The sequence below is a fragment of the Microtus ochrogaster genome, linkage group LG8 (genome assembly GCF_000317375.1).
Source record: "Microtus ochrogaster isolate Prairie Vole_2 linkage group LG8, MicOch1.0, whole genome shotgun sequence".
NCBI lineage: Eukaryota > Metazoa > Chordata > Mammalia > Rodentia > Cricetidae > Microtus > Microtus ochrogaster.
The window spans coordinates 20748461-20762517 of NC_022033.1; the positions used below are offsets into that span (position 1 = coordinate 20748461).

At 53.2% G+C, this 14057-nt stretch overlaps 1 protein-coding gene across 5 annotated transcripts in view; it reads right to left on the reverse strand.

Annotated features, from left to right (window-relative positions):
- The window catches only part of Src (SRC proto-oncogene, non-receptor tyrosine kinase), a 46392-nt gene that overhangs the window by 28850 nt on the left and 3485 nt on the right, over nucleotides 1–14057 (reverse strand). For 4 of the 5 annotated variants that reach the window (XM_026787114.1, XM_026787112.1, XM_005363021.3 and 1 more), the window contains exon 2: nucleotides 1508–1584. The exons of the other annotated variant lie outside the window; for it this stretch is intronic. The gene's annotated coding sequence lies outside the window, so the exon portion shown is untranslated. The remainder of the gene's footprint in view (nucleotides 1–1507; nucleotides 1585–14057) is intronic. 5 annotated transcript variants of the gene reach the window in all.

The following is a 14057-nucleotide window of genomic DNA, read 5'->3' on the forward strand; positions in this document are numbered from 1 at the left end:
CTCTGTGGTTTTGGAGCCTCTCCTGGAACTAGCTCTTGTAGACCAGGCTGGTCTCAAACTCACAGAGATCCGCCTGCTTCTGCCTCCCAAGTGCTGGGATTAAAGGCGTGCGCCACCACCACCTGGCCTACAATTCATTTTTTGAGATTTATTATTTTATGTGAGTATTCTGCATGCATGTATGTCTGTACACCCTGCACATACCTTGCCCTCAAGAGGGCAGAAGAGAGCGTTGGATCTCCCGATATTGGAGTTTCAGATGGTTGTGAGCCATCATATGGGTGCTGGGAATTGAACCTAGGTCTTCTGGAAGAGAAGTCAGTGCTCATAACTGCTGAGCCATCTCTCCAGCCCCTACAGTGTGTGTGTGTGTGTGTGTGTGTGTGTGTGTGTGTGTGTGTGTTTGGGGGAGGGGCACTCCTAACACTGTGCATGTGGAGGTCACTTCTAAATGTGGGTTCCAGGGATCACACTCAGGTTGTCAGCCTTGATGACAAGCACTTTTATTCATGGAGCCATTTCACTAGCCCTCAGAAACATTTTAATGTGTTAGAAATAGATCCATGTAGGGTCTGGGGAGATGGCTTAGTGGGCAAAGTGTCTGCCGTGCAAGGCTGGGGCTGAGTTCAGATGCCCAGCACTATATAAAGCCAGTCATGGCAGCACACGACAGTGACCCCAGGGATGGAGGCAGTGACAGGTAGATCCCGGAGACTTCCCAATCTTGTCTAGCTGAAACAGTGAGGTGCAGGTTCAGTGATAGACACTAACTCAAAAAATAAGATGGACAAGTGATTGAGGAAAACGTCAAACTTCAGCCTCTGAGTGTGTTCATGTGTGCATATATACCCACACACCCACACAGGGACAGAGAACAGAGACAGACAGACAGGCAGACAGACATAAGGACTTATCCACACAATGAAATATTATTTGATAAGAAAAAGTCTTGGCACAGCTGGATACATGATGCCCTAACTAAGTAGATCTTAAAAATATTACGTTAAGTGAACAGAGCCAAACAACTCTGACGAGACCATGCGATGAACTGCTCAGATGGATTAATGCCACGGGAAATGATCTTCTAACACTGTGATTTTTTAAGCTATTCTGAAAAACAGTGTTCAAGCAACAGACTGGCAAACTGGATACTTCTATAAGTTAATCTCAAATCCAGTAACACCTCCAGTTTGGTAAGAGAGAGGGGAACTAGGGAGGGTAGGACACACAGCTATTGTTAACACTGCCCAAATTACAAATGCAGAGTCAGATCATGAGTTCAAGACCAGCCCGGGCTACCCAGTGAGCTGAAGGCCAGCCTAGGCCACCGTAAATTGTAAGTTAGCCTGGGTTACACAGTCAGTTGGAGATAAGCCTGTGCTTTATAGTGAGCTGGGCTACTCAGCCATTTGGAGGCTAGCCTACGCTATGTAGTTCATGGTCAGCCTAGACTACATGAGATACACAACCCCTCCCACAGCCAGAAACTGACACACACCCAGCTTACCTGCTTCCGATCAGATCCTGGCTCAGTCTGTCATGGCGGCACAGGCCACTCAGTGCCTTCAGCCTCCGTATTCTGTCCTGCAGAAGGATGTTCGTCAGTGACTTCCACATGGCTGTGGTAAGCCGCAGTCTCTGACAGTGATCAATGTTACTATGGACACCAGGTGACTGTCCTAGTCACCCAGAGCCTTAGAGTGGGTGTGCATGAGAGAGCTGCAGAGAGCGAGCAGACAGGCTTCCTGCAGAGGCAGCCCCCCTGAAGGGCAGCGGGGAAGAGCAGGGTCCCCCCAATAGAGTGGGGTCTCAGGCAAAAGCAGTCTCTCCGTTACCCATCCTTGAAAAGTCACCAGGCTGAGAACCTGCTACATACCAGCTGGGCTGGCTGCTGCCAAGGGATGGGACACACAAAGGGAGAACCACAGAGGGTGCTGTGGCCAGCAGCGCCTCACCCGGCCCCCATCCCACAGATCAGGAGAGGGATTGACTGTGCAGAGTCACCCAGCACTCTCAGCCCTCCCTCCTCTCCCCCTAGCCCAGAGGACAAACCCCATAATCTATCTAAATTGGGGGCTCTCAGAGGAGGGTGACTCCTAGGGACAACACTCCACACATGGATCCAGGATGTCCCGCCCCACCCTGTGTGGTCAGCTCCTTTCTGTAGATGAGAAAACTAGAGTACAGAGAGGCCCAGCTGTTTCCCTAAGGTCACCCAGCAGCTAAGAGACAGCATTAGGAAGCAAGCATGGATTGTCTGGGATCCATAGGGACCTCCCATGGTGAAGCCACCAGCAGGGCCTGCATCTACCATTGCCCATTCTTCCTTAGGCTGTTCTCAGCAGGGCCAGGAACACCAGAGCACCGCTGAGCACTGGGAAAGTAGGTGTGCCTGCCATGTAGGAATGAGTAGCAGGTGGCAGACAGATCGGGCAGTGCAGAGGTCCCCACAGGCACCTACCCAGTCAGGTCAGGGGAGCATCATGGTTTGGGGTATCCTAGACAAGTCCTTAGAAACCTCCTTAGGTGTCATTCTTGGGGGCTGCACCCTAACCCGCAGGCTTTGTAAGGAACCTTCCTCTGACCCTCATTGCCAGCTCCCCAGTTCTCCCATGCCCTGGCCACAGGGATAGCCAGCCAGCCTTGTCTGTCTGCAGAGTTACCAGGAAATACTCAAAGAAGCTAAGTCGGGTGCCTGGGCCACCATCTGAGGTCCCAGCTATCTTCCAGTCCTCTTCCCAAGAGCCCAAGATCACGGGCCAGCTCGTTTTTCCAAAGGGGAACAGAGACCACACAGAAAGAGGAAGGAAGGGTGGGTTACACACTACAGGCCCCAGGAGCCAAGCTGCCACAGCCTCCCCTCTAACCTTCTAGCCAGAGAGGGGTAGCACGGGAGCTTGTGGGGCCAAAGGATGGGCCCCCAGCTGACATTCAGACAAGTCCTAGCAGTGACCACCTGTGGTGGGGCAAAGCACCTGGGAGGGCATCACCCATCTCCCAGGTATCGCTCTTGGGGGACACTCCCTGTGGCCGGGTACCTGCTTTCTGACTCTCTCTTTAGTACGACTGTGGGACCTGCCTGGGTAGCCTTCCACAGGAGGCTTGACCATGTGGGAAGAATAAAGAGCTAAGGAAATATGCACGGGAGCAGCGAGGACTGAGACTTGACCCTCACAGGGCCTCATGCAGCCCAGGCTGGCCTCAAACTCACTACGACTTGAAGTTCCAACTTCCTCCGTTCACCTCCCAATTTCAGTTTACACGGTGGTGAGGACCGAACCCAGGGTCTTGGGTAAGCATTCTACAATTCTGCCAGCGACATCCCCAGCACCTTTCATGAGTTTTCTTGAGATAAGAGTCATGCTACACAGCACTGGCTAGCCTAGAACTCAGTCTGTAGATCTGACTGACCTTGAACTCAGAGATCCACCTGCCTCTGCTTCCCTCCCAAGTACTGGAATTAAAGGCGTGTGCCCACCATACGGTGTGCCCACCACACAAGTCCCTATGTGTCATTCTTTTTTTTTTCTGAGACAGGTTTCTCTGTGTAGCCCTGTCTAGCCTCACTGTGTAGATCAGGCTAGCCTTGAACTCACTGAGATATGCTTGTCTCCTCTAGAATCAAAGAAAGACACTAGGATCAAAGAAAGACTCAGGGGTTGAGAACACTGGCTGCTGTTCCAGATGTCCCGAGTTCAATTCCCAGCAACCACATGGTGGCTCACAACCTTCCATAATAGGATCTGATTCCCTCTTCTGGCATGCAGGTATACATGCAGAACACTCATTGTTAAAATATAAATAAATAAACTTTAAAAAAGACACCAAAAAAAAAAAAACAAAACTGGGCGATGGTGGTGCATGCCTTTAATCCCAGCACTTGGTAGGCAGAGTCAGGATGATCTACAAGAGCTAGTTCCAGAATAGCTAGGGCTGTTACACAGAGAAATCCTGTATCAAAAAACCGAGAGAGAGAGAGAGAGAGAGAGAGAGAGAGAGAGAGAGAGAGAGAAAGAAAGAATAAGAAGGCCTAGCCCCCGTGTACCATCCTTAAGCCCATTTTACAGATGAGGAGAAACAGGCAAGTCTAAGGTCCATCCTGTGACAGCTTGACTCCCGTGATAAGCCCTCAGTTTTTTTCCTACAGCAGGCTGCCCTCAGGGGCTGCAAGAGGCTCCAAGAGAAGAGTGCGCAGCTGGGTTGGGTTGGCCTGGAACCCAGCAAATGAACGGCCCCAATGCAGACTCCTAGGCAAGACAGGAGCAGCAGGGCAGAGACAGACCTTCCTGTAAGAGTTAACAGCACCCAGAATGAGATCTCAACAGCCCGCAGCCATGTGATTTTACATCCAAAGTCAGGGTCCAGAAAACACTTACTTCCCATGCTGTTCTGGAAAGCGGCAGGGAGGACAGGCACGTAAGACAGGTAGGGGTGGTTGGAGCTGTCCCAACTTATTGGAGGAGCTGCTGGCATAAGGCCTAAGGGACACCCCAAGATGACTGATTAATGAGCTCAGGAAGGTCCCCCATCACTGTGTGACCCCAGGCAGGCCACACTTCCTCTGGGCCTCAGCTGGTGTCTGGGCACAGAATCTCTGACAAGCTCAGGATGAGGGAGTGATCTTGGTGGGACACTGAGGTGACAAATTCCAGTCTTTTCCCAGTCTTTCCAAGGTCATCTGGGCGGCCCCTCCCCACTGGTGGCAGGCGGATGGGCCCTGAGGGGGGCTGCCAGCCGGCCCCTGCCCACGGTGCCCGCTGTTCCCTGCCAACAGCTCTGGTTGCGTCTCGACTCTGGGAACACAGTGCCCCCTCCTACCCGCCCACACCCAGGTGGCATCTCCCTTGGGGACATGGGTGGGCAGGAACACCAAGTGGCCAGGCCCCACTGCACAAGCAATCCTAAGCTCCACCCCTACCCGAGTCCACAGGCGCAGGCTCCTTTCCCTTTCCATGAACATGAGTGGGGGCAGTGGTCAGCAAGATGGTCCCAACACTCCACTGCCTGCTGGGGCCACTGCTTGCTCCATCTCCCTCCACCCCCTCCCACCGCTTTACCCCTAAATGAGTCTCCAGCAGCTGGGCCTCCGCACAGGCTGCTCCCTCCTCAGGGGCCAATCCCCCAACCTCACCTATCCTAACCCAGCTGAAAAGAAAAGAGGAACCCCTCTTTATCTGGGCTAACAAAGCCATTCCTCAACGTGAGGATTAAGAGCAGAACCACCTTGGTTCAAAACACAGCTTCAGCCCTTTCTTACTGTGTGACCTTGGCACAGCTTCTCGACCTCTCTGCGCCTGTTTCCTCTCCTATATAATTAGAGGACACAAACAGCCTACTTTAAAGAATGGCCACGAGAATAAAGTAAGTTCCTGTCTATGAAGCCCTGAGAACAGGACCCAGTGCCCAGCAAGCACGCTCTGCGTATCGACGGCCCATCACAGCCATGGCTACTGTGTAGGGAACCTACTGAGCGCTAGGCCCTGGGGTTGTGTGGCCACTCAGCACAGCAGGGAAGTTGCCCATATGACCCACATCAACCTCACCAGCAAACTGGTGAAAACTCACCAGAGGGAAGAGGGGGCCACTGGTAGAAAGAAATGGTAGGCTTTGGGCAGATTACAGATCCGTAGTTGTACAGAAATACACTCGACGTGGGACACTAGCATGATGCAAGGGAGAGCCAGGAAGGGGGAGGGGCCAAGCGCTCTGCTATGGCTCCTCGATACAGAAGATGCTACACTAAATAGTGAACAATGCCTGAGTACTCCGGTACTCAGTACCCGAGAACTACAAAAGACAACCGTCTGCTCCTCACCAACAGGTACTGCAGCCACACCCCACCCTGGGCACCCGACTCCGTCCCTCAGGTCTTCCTGCCTTCTTCCTCCCCCATTCTCCCCTTTCTCACCCTGTTCCTCAGACTCTTGATGTTGCTCTAACACTCCAGGCATGCCCCTGTCTCAGGGCCTTTGCACTGGCATTCCCTCCCAGTGCCAGCCAGTCTTTCAGTGTGGGCACCATCCTGGCTGCCCACCCAGATCCGCTCCCTGGTGTATGTGTGGAGCCCACAGCACTGGGTTCCCTCTAGCAGACCATGCACACTGATCCCTTATTTGCTACTTTTCTGGCCACCCTGAGGGTTGACAAACCCCAAAGGCAGGGCTTGTGTCCAGCTGCTTCTCTAATGTGTCTCCAGCCTCCAGAACACTTTCCAGGGCAAAGAAGTGCCCAGTGTACACAGCCGGATGACGGCCGGATGCGTGGATGGATGGTTGATGGATAATTGGATGGATGGATGGATGGATGGATGGATGGATGGATGGATGGATGATGGATGGATCATGGATGCATGCATGCATGGGTAGATGGATGGATGCGTGGATGGACGGATGATGCATGCATGCATGGGTGGATGGATGGTAGGTGGATACATGGACAGATAGGAAGAAGGATGGACTTGTAGATGGATGGGTGAAGACGGCTAGGTAGGTGGACAGATGGACAGATGGATGGAAGATGACAGGGTGGAGGGTAGATGAGTGGATAGACAGTAAAGGGACAGTGGGTGACTGGGTAGTTAGGGATATGGATGGTCCCCACCTAGAACCTCCCAGGAAGAAGAGGTAGCCTAAACTCTAATAGGTCTATTCATTCCAGAAGCTGAGCCCCATCCCCAAGTCTCCCCGCATCTTGCACTGCACGAGCTCCCAGCAGAGACTCTGATCACCCTACTTACACAGGCAATGTAAAACATAAAGCAACTCCAGTCCCGGGCCCCACCCAGCACAGGCCTGGGCCAGGAACTGGATGGGAGGTGGGGGACGGTGTCTGCCAAGTGAGTAAGGAGTGAGCAGGAGTGAGAGAGGGTGCATGGGGGCGGGGGAGCAGGCAGATCCAAGGGCCACAGCAGTCAGAACATGTCTGGTCCTGCATTCTCAGTACAAGCATGCTAGGAGCTGTCAAGCCTTAAACCAGCTCCACCAGTGCCACTGGGCAGAGTGCCTGTAGGCTCCAGCTGGCCCTGGCAAAGGTGGAGGGGGTGCTTTTGGACCCTGGACCTGCAGGCTGGGAAGAGACAAGCTATGCAAGTGGAAAATGAAGCTCACACAGCAAACCTGGTGCAGAATGAGTAGTCCCTGCTACTGTCTTCTGGACCTCAGTGTCTGACCTGTGCCCACTAGGTTGTGTCCTAAGCCTGGAAATCCAAAGTGTCCACTCTGCAGCCTTGAGGCCATAGCACCCCAGGCCAGCTAGGAACGCAGCAACCTAACACATAGTTGTAACTTGCCTAAAACAAGATTTCCCCCATTTGTTTCACTTTTGTTACTCTATGTTGCAATCTTAAGAAGCTGGAAATGCAGCTTCTAGGAAAAGGAGGCCAAGGCCTGGAAGTGACCGGAGCCTGCACGGGACAGGGTGCACTGGGCCCTGGAGGCAGGCAGCTAAGTGAACCAGCTCAGAACACTGACCTGCTCCACCAGGCTAGGAGGCCTTCTGTGAACCGTGGTACCCTTCTGAGCTGCTTCCCGCTGTGGGAAGAGGCCTTGGACTCTGATTCCAGGAACCGTCAACCCAAGGTGCTGAGATATCTAAAAGAAACTCCACCTTGCTCCGAAGTCCAGCAGTGGATGTGCAGGCCCTCACGCCCCAGACTCCTGCAGTGACCGAGGGAGAGACTTTAACAAGAGAGGAAACTGAGGCTCAGTACACACAGCAGGATGGAGCCAAGCTCTCCCCAGCCTAGAGGGATACTGAGCCATCTCCACTTCCCATGACAAGAAACGGGTATACTTTAAGATCACTGGCAGGGATTTGAGGACCTGTGTCTGTATTCTCTAAAGCCATAGGTCCCCTAGGCCTTAACAGTCCAAACCCAGCCCTACCCAAACCTTGTCAGCCCCAGCTCCCAACACTTTTGTTCCTTCTCTCATGCACCACCACTGGGGCAGAAAGCATGTGCGAAACACGGATCTAAATCCTTCAGCCCTGACCTTACCAAGGCCCCACCCTAAAGGAAAGACCAAGTCTTTTCAGGGGCCTCAGAAATCCACTGGTCCCCACACCAGCCCTACCCTTCCCCCCATTTCCCTCTAGTATACAGGTCAATAGCTCTCCCTTCCCTGGAAACAGCATGTTCCTGCCACAGGGGCCCTGCCCTGGCTGTTCTCTTTGCCCTGAGTTTACTACACACACACACACACACACACACACACACACACCCATGCATACACGCCTCACTCCCTCACTCTGCATCTTCAGAACCCATGTCCCCGCCTACTCCAATAGACATTTCAGTAGCAGCACCCCAGCCAACTCCAGATCTTTTCAGGGGACATAAGGGTCCCGCAACCCTGCCTAAGGCTCTCCATTTCTCTTTCCTGGCCCAACTCTTCTCAGTGATGACAGCAATCTCTAAATGATGGCAGGGCCACATCTACTCCCTCACAGCCACCTGTTTGGTCGTAAGTGTTGTATTAAAACCTGCACATAGTGCCGGGCGGTGGTGACGCACACCTTTAATCCCAGCACTCGAGAGGCAGAGACAGGCGGATCTCTGTGCGGTCACGGCCAGCCTGGTTCCCGGGGTAGAGGGAGGAAGGAAGACGGGCGGATGGGAAGATGAATGGGTGAACTGGAGGATGAGAGTAGACGGAAGGACAGATGCACAGGGCGCCCACAGTAGGCTCGGGATTTGCCAGGGATCCCTGACCTGAGAAATGGTCAGGACAGGGAAGAGACGCTGGGCTCCCCAGCCAGAACAGCCAGGATGTGCAACCCCCCGGGTTCCCACTCTTGGCCTCAGAAAGCTCCTTCTCCCAGGGGATGGAGTGTAGAGGAGGAGCAGACAGCCCTGCTTCCCGGGGAGGGGGATCCCAGGCTCCATCTGTCTCCCCACAAAGGGGCTTTGTCCTTGGAACTGAGAGCCTAGGGCGTCCGGAAACTGCCCCTTGGCAGCTCAGCAAGGCCTCGGCTCTGAGCCAGGTTCTCCCGGCACTCTACAACACTGGACACAGCCCTTCAAAGGAGAGCCTCCGTTTCTGTTGGGGGAGAAACTGAGGCTCAGGAAGGCAAAAATCACTTAGCTAAGCTCTCTCAGCTGGAATCAAAATGAGGCTTCAAAGCCAGGCCTGTTGGGTCCCACAGTAGATAGTTCTCAGACCATGGGGAGCTCAAGAGAGGGTGGACTGTGTCTTGGGAGGCTCACCCAAAAGGATGAAGCCTGGGACCTGGATCAGAGCCCACCCCAGGTGCCTGTGGAACCCACCAAAGAATCCCCCTATTTCCTGAAGGGCAGTGTGACCAAGAGATGCTGTGAGAGGAGACCGTGGCAGTCCTCCCTGCCACCCACCCACCCAGGCTCTTACTATTCCCAGACCGGAACCACTCAGCAGGCTTCCCTGTGCCACTGCAGCAAGGCCACACTGCGTGAGCCAGCATGACCCACAGAACTGGGCACATCCATGTCCCCGGGGGCCTCCCACCTCACAAGCTGTGTGTAATCACTTCACTGTGTGCTTGGGGTGTCTACAGAGGGCACCAGGTCCAGGAGTTCGCACACTGCACCAGCAGCCCCTGTCAGGCTTCCTCTCAGACCGACCTCTGTCCTCCACCCAGGGCTTTGATCCCTGTTTTGAACCCCATCCCCACTTCATCTTCCTCTGCCCTCCGCCACCTATGCCTGCCCTGCTCCCATCACTCAAGACAACAAAGTCTGAGTGCACCAGATGGACGAGGGCCCGTTCTTAGTACCTATACATGACCACAGCCCCAGGCTACACACATACACACACACACACACACACACACACACACACATGCTCACGGATATACACATGCTACACTACACATACACACTTTAGCTGCTGGGCTCCCTCTGTCTAGCATGCCCTCACTCTTCTCTCTCTCATCACCTCTTGCTCACCCTTTAAGTCCTGGGTGTCACTTCCGGGAAGCCCTCCTGGCATGGTCAGGCTGCCATCATTTCTGTGGTACCGAGCTCACAGCAGAGGCAACCATCAGGGTCTGTACTTAGCTCCCCAGAGCACTGTTTCCGGAGAGTCTCAGATCAATTCCCAACACTGACCATGTTGTCCTGTCCTCTAAAGAGCCCGGGAGCAGCCTCCTGTGCCCCCTCCCCCGCCAGGTGTGCACCCCATCACTGGCTCAGACATCATCAGTTGCTAATCAAGGCCATCCAGACAGCCCCAAAGGCAGGCAAGGCTTGTTCTGGCCATGATGCCCATGGATCTAAGGTGTGGGCAGAGTGGGTGAAGGGGGAGCTGCCTGCAAGTGGCCAACTGGTAACCAAACCCACATTGCTTCTAAAACTAGGGCACAGGATAGAAATGGGAACAGCAGAATTGTCCCCAAATAGAACGGTGGCTCATCTGGTTCCGGGCTTTTAGAACACCTGGAGGGGTGGGGGTGGGGAGCAGGAGGCAAATCTTGCAATGGGGACCCACTCTACTTATAAACACCCCCCCCCAGATCCTAGGCTGCCCCACCTGCAAGCCTTTGACCACACCATCCTCTGCCTGGGACAATTTTCCCTTCCTGATCCTCGACCTCGACCACTGAGGCAAAACTTTCTAAAGCTGTAAGATATTTAAAGAGAAGGAGCTTGTGATCTTCCAGCCGAGCCAAGAGGAAAAGCTGCTGCCTCCTGACGCAGACACGGACAAGGAAGAAGCTATTTTCCTGGGCCCCCAGCAGAGGCAGGTGGAACAGGGCTGGCTTCAGCCTCCCTTGGGGACTAGGTACAGCTCAGAACAAAGTCCACAGGGCACAGCCTGGCCACTGAATACTTAGAAGGAACCTCCCAGCATTACCCTTTCAGTGCTATGTGACCCCAGGGAAGTCACTTCACCTCTCTGATCCACTTAGGAACTCACAGGAAAGGCAGACTCAAGGCACACGCCTTTAATCCCAGCACTCAGGAGGCAGAGGCAGGCAGATCTCTGTGAGTTCGAGACCAGCCTAGTCTACAAGAGCTAGTTCCAGGACAGGCTCCAAAACCACAGAGAAACCCTGTCTCGAAACCCCCCCCCCTCAAAAAAAAGACTCAGAAGCAAGGGGGTATCCTAGCTGCCCCAACTGAGACCAGTTTCCTCTCTGTCAAATGAAGGTGCTCACTGGGTTCTATCTCCCTCACAGTGCTGCTGGGGCACACAGGTAACTACATACAAACTGTAAAGTGCTATACTGTTGGGAGTGATAATTACCACACATTTCTCTAGAGGGAGAGAAAACCAGCCTTGAGTCAGGACTTGCCACCTACAGACAGAGCTGGAGTCTTGAAAGACAGCAGGAGAAAGGGTAGAGGAGGCTCAGAGGAGAGCCAGAGATATGTCAGCTACCGGAGGCCTAGCCCAGTGTATGCTGGATCCTATAATTCCAACCCTCAGAAAACTGAGGCAGGAGGATAACTGATGCCAGTTTGGGCTACAAAATGAGTTCCAAGACAGCCTGGGCTATATATATAGCAAGACTCTCTCTCTGTCTCTGTCTCTGTCTCTCTCTCTCTCACACACACCTGCCCAATAAAAGAATAGGGGACCTTCACAGGAGTGGAGGACCTGGACAGGCAAAGACATGGACACCCAACTATGTAGTAAGTACGACACCAGCCAGTGGCTCAGAGCTCCTGCAGGGTAAACAACAACAGAGACACATGGAAGAAGGGAGGTTCCTGCTGAGGAAGGAACTCGGTCCCACAGGCAACATCTCCAGGAGCTCTGCAGAGCTCAGACCCTTCTCTGAGCCTCTGCTTGCCACCACAAGGAAAGTGCAGCTGTACCCAGGCCATGTGGACCAGCATGTGGAGAACCCGCTGCCCAGATGTCAGATACCTCCTAGGGAGGGCCCACAAGTCAGGGGAATCTTGGGCACTAGATAGAGGTCATGGGACAGATATGTGATCAAGTCCTAAGAGCAGCAGGAAGAGGCGGGAGCTTGCCTCAGAGTAGCTAGATGGAACTGGCAGGTTCCAATCAATGCAATCCTTCCTAGATGATCAGGGCAGGGCAACCAGAGTCCAAGATGGCCGGTGCCAGCCCTGAGGGCTCCCAGATCAATTTGCCCTTCTGCCTCACCACAGAATCAACTTCCCTCACAGCTTCAAAACACCTTGAGTGGGCCCTGGGCCCAAACACTGGACAAACACTAGCATGCCTGACAGTCAGGCCACCTTCTCATAGCTATACTAGAGCTACACAGATTGGTGAAACTGAGGCACAGAGCAGTCATTTTTCCCACAAGCAGATGTAACAAGCAGACCACTATGCCAGGATTCAAACCCAGAGTCAACTGCCTCCCTAGGCCTCACTACTGCCAAAAGATCGGGTACCTGGCCTATCCAATACTCACCAGCCACAGTTACATGAACCCCCAGGAAGTCACTGAACCCATAATCTCCCTAAGAAAGATGTCAGCCACACTGGGGACATTCACCAGGATCAGACACCCACAATCACCGAGACACCACAAGTCCATGCTCACATCTCATGCCACGGTCCTTTGCTTCTCAGAGCCCCTACTCGTAATAGGAATAAAAGTTTTCCACCCACTTCCTTGGACTTCCCACAGGGCAGGGAACCCTGATCGCTCTTTGGGAGGGGGACTTGATTGGGGGAGGGGGAGGGAAATGGGAGGCGGCGGCGGGGAAGAGACAGAAATCTTTAATAAATAAATAAATTTAAAAAAAAAAGTTCCACCCACTCCAGGATAAGGGACAGAGAGAGTGGGTCACCCTGCTGTGCTCCAGCTCTGGAGAACGTAGTGCGTGGATACTGATATCAGATAAAGTCAAATGGAGGCCACAAGTGGGCAGAGTGACCTGAGGAACACTATCGGACTCCAGCAAGGCGGCCGTGTCTCTTGGTGCCACCCCGGCCCTGTTTCCAACCCTCAGTGTCAAATTTGACAGTGCTGGCTGCACAGTCCAGCAGGCCCAAGGACGCCTAAGGACCCATGTCCACCATCACCAATAGTTGGCAGACACTCCCTGCCCCACTCAACCTGTCTCGGGTTCTCAAGCACGGGAAGACACTGAGGGCAGAACAGGAAGAGAAACACCACAGTCTTCTAATTTCTTCTCACTTCTCCTTTCTAGAAATCCTTTGAGTAGTCCTAGGGGAAGTCACTCGTCCCAAGTCCCACAGCAATGAGTCGGAGAGATGGGGGTTCTGGCTTCCTGCTCTGGGATTCTCCCTAAATGCCTAGCCCTCTCTCTAGTCAGGCCATCTGACAGTGTTGAGGTCATGAGCAGGCTGGCTAGTGGGGACAGACATACATCAAAAAAAAAAAAAAAAAGACATTAGCATTTTCTTCCTAGCTTGGCTAACTTGCCCTGGGTCTTTCTCTTTCACCCCCCTCCCCCCACACACACACAGTGAAGGAGAAGGTCTGGATAGATCAGGAATGACAAACTCATAGCACACAGACCATGCTTGCTAAGCTTCTGCCCAGAGCAGACATTACTAATTTATCACAGCACTGCTTCCCATGAAGCCAAAATTGGATGTCAGAATGCTTCTCAGCACAGCACTTTGGCTTGTGGAACAGGAGTCAGGGCTTCGTGTCTGAGCCAGAGAAGAGAAAATATATAGAACATACACTAAACATCAGTAGATTAAGCTACTTACAATTACTCTAGCAAAGAATCTGTGATTTGACTCTGGGCTTACCAGTAGAATGAGGCCTTGAGCAACAGGTCTCCTGAGGCAGAGCCGACCCCAGGGAGGGTCTGTGGGATCCCAGCCTCTCCTTGTCCCTGCCAGCTGCAAGCCCATTATACAGTTTCAGCCTCAAGTCACAGGACTGGGACCAGCTACTAGGAGGTAAGATTTTAGCCCATGTCTGTCTCTAACCTGCCCTGAAGGCGTTAGGTACTCCATGCCCATCCTCTTGGGACATTCAGGGAGCCATGAATCAGCCCTACTTTATGGATGAAGAAACTGAGACCCCCTCAAAGGTGATGGTTTCTCCCAGAAAGTCAGAGAGGTTCCCCCCACCCCCGGGGAAGTTAATGTACATAGAAGGCACAAAGGGCTGTGAAG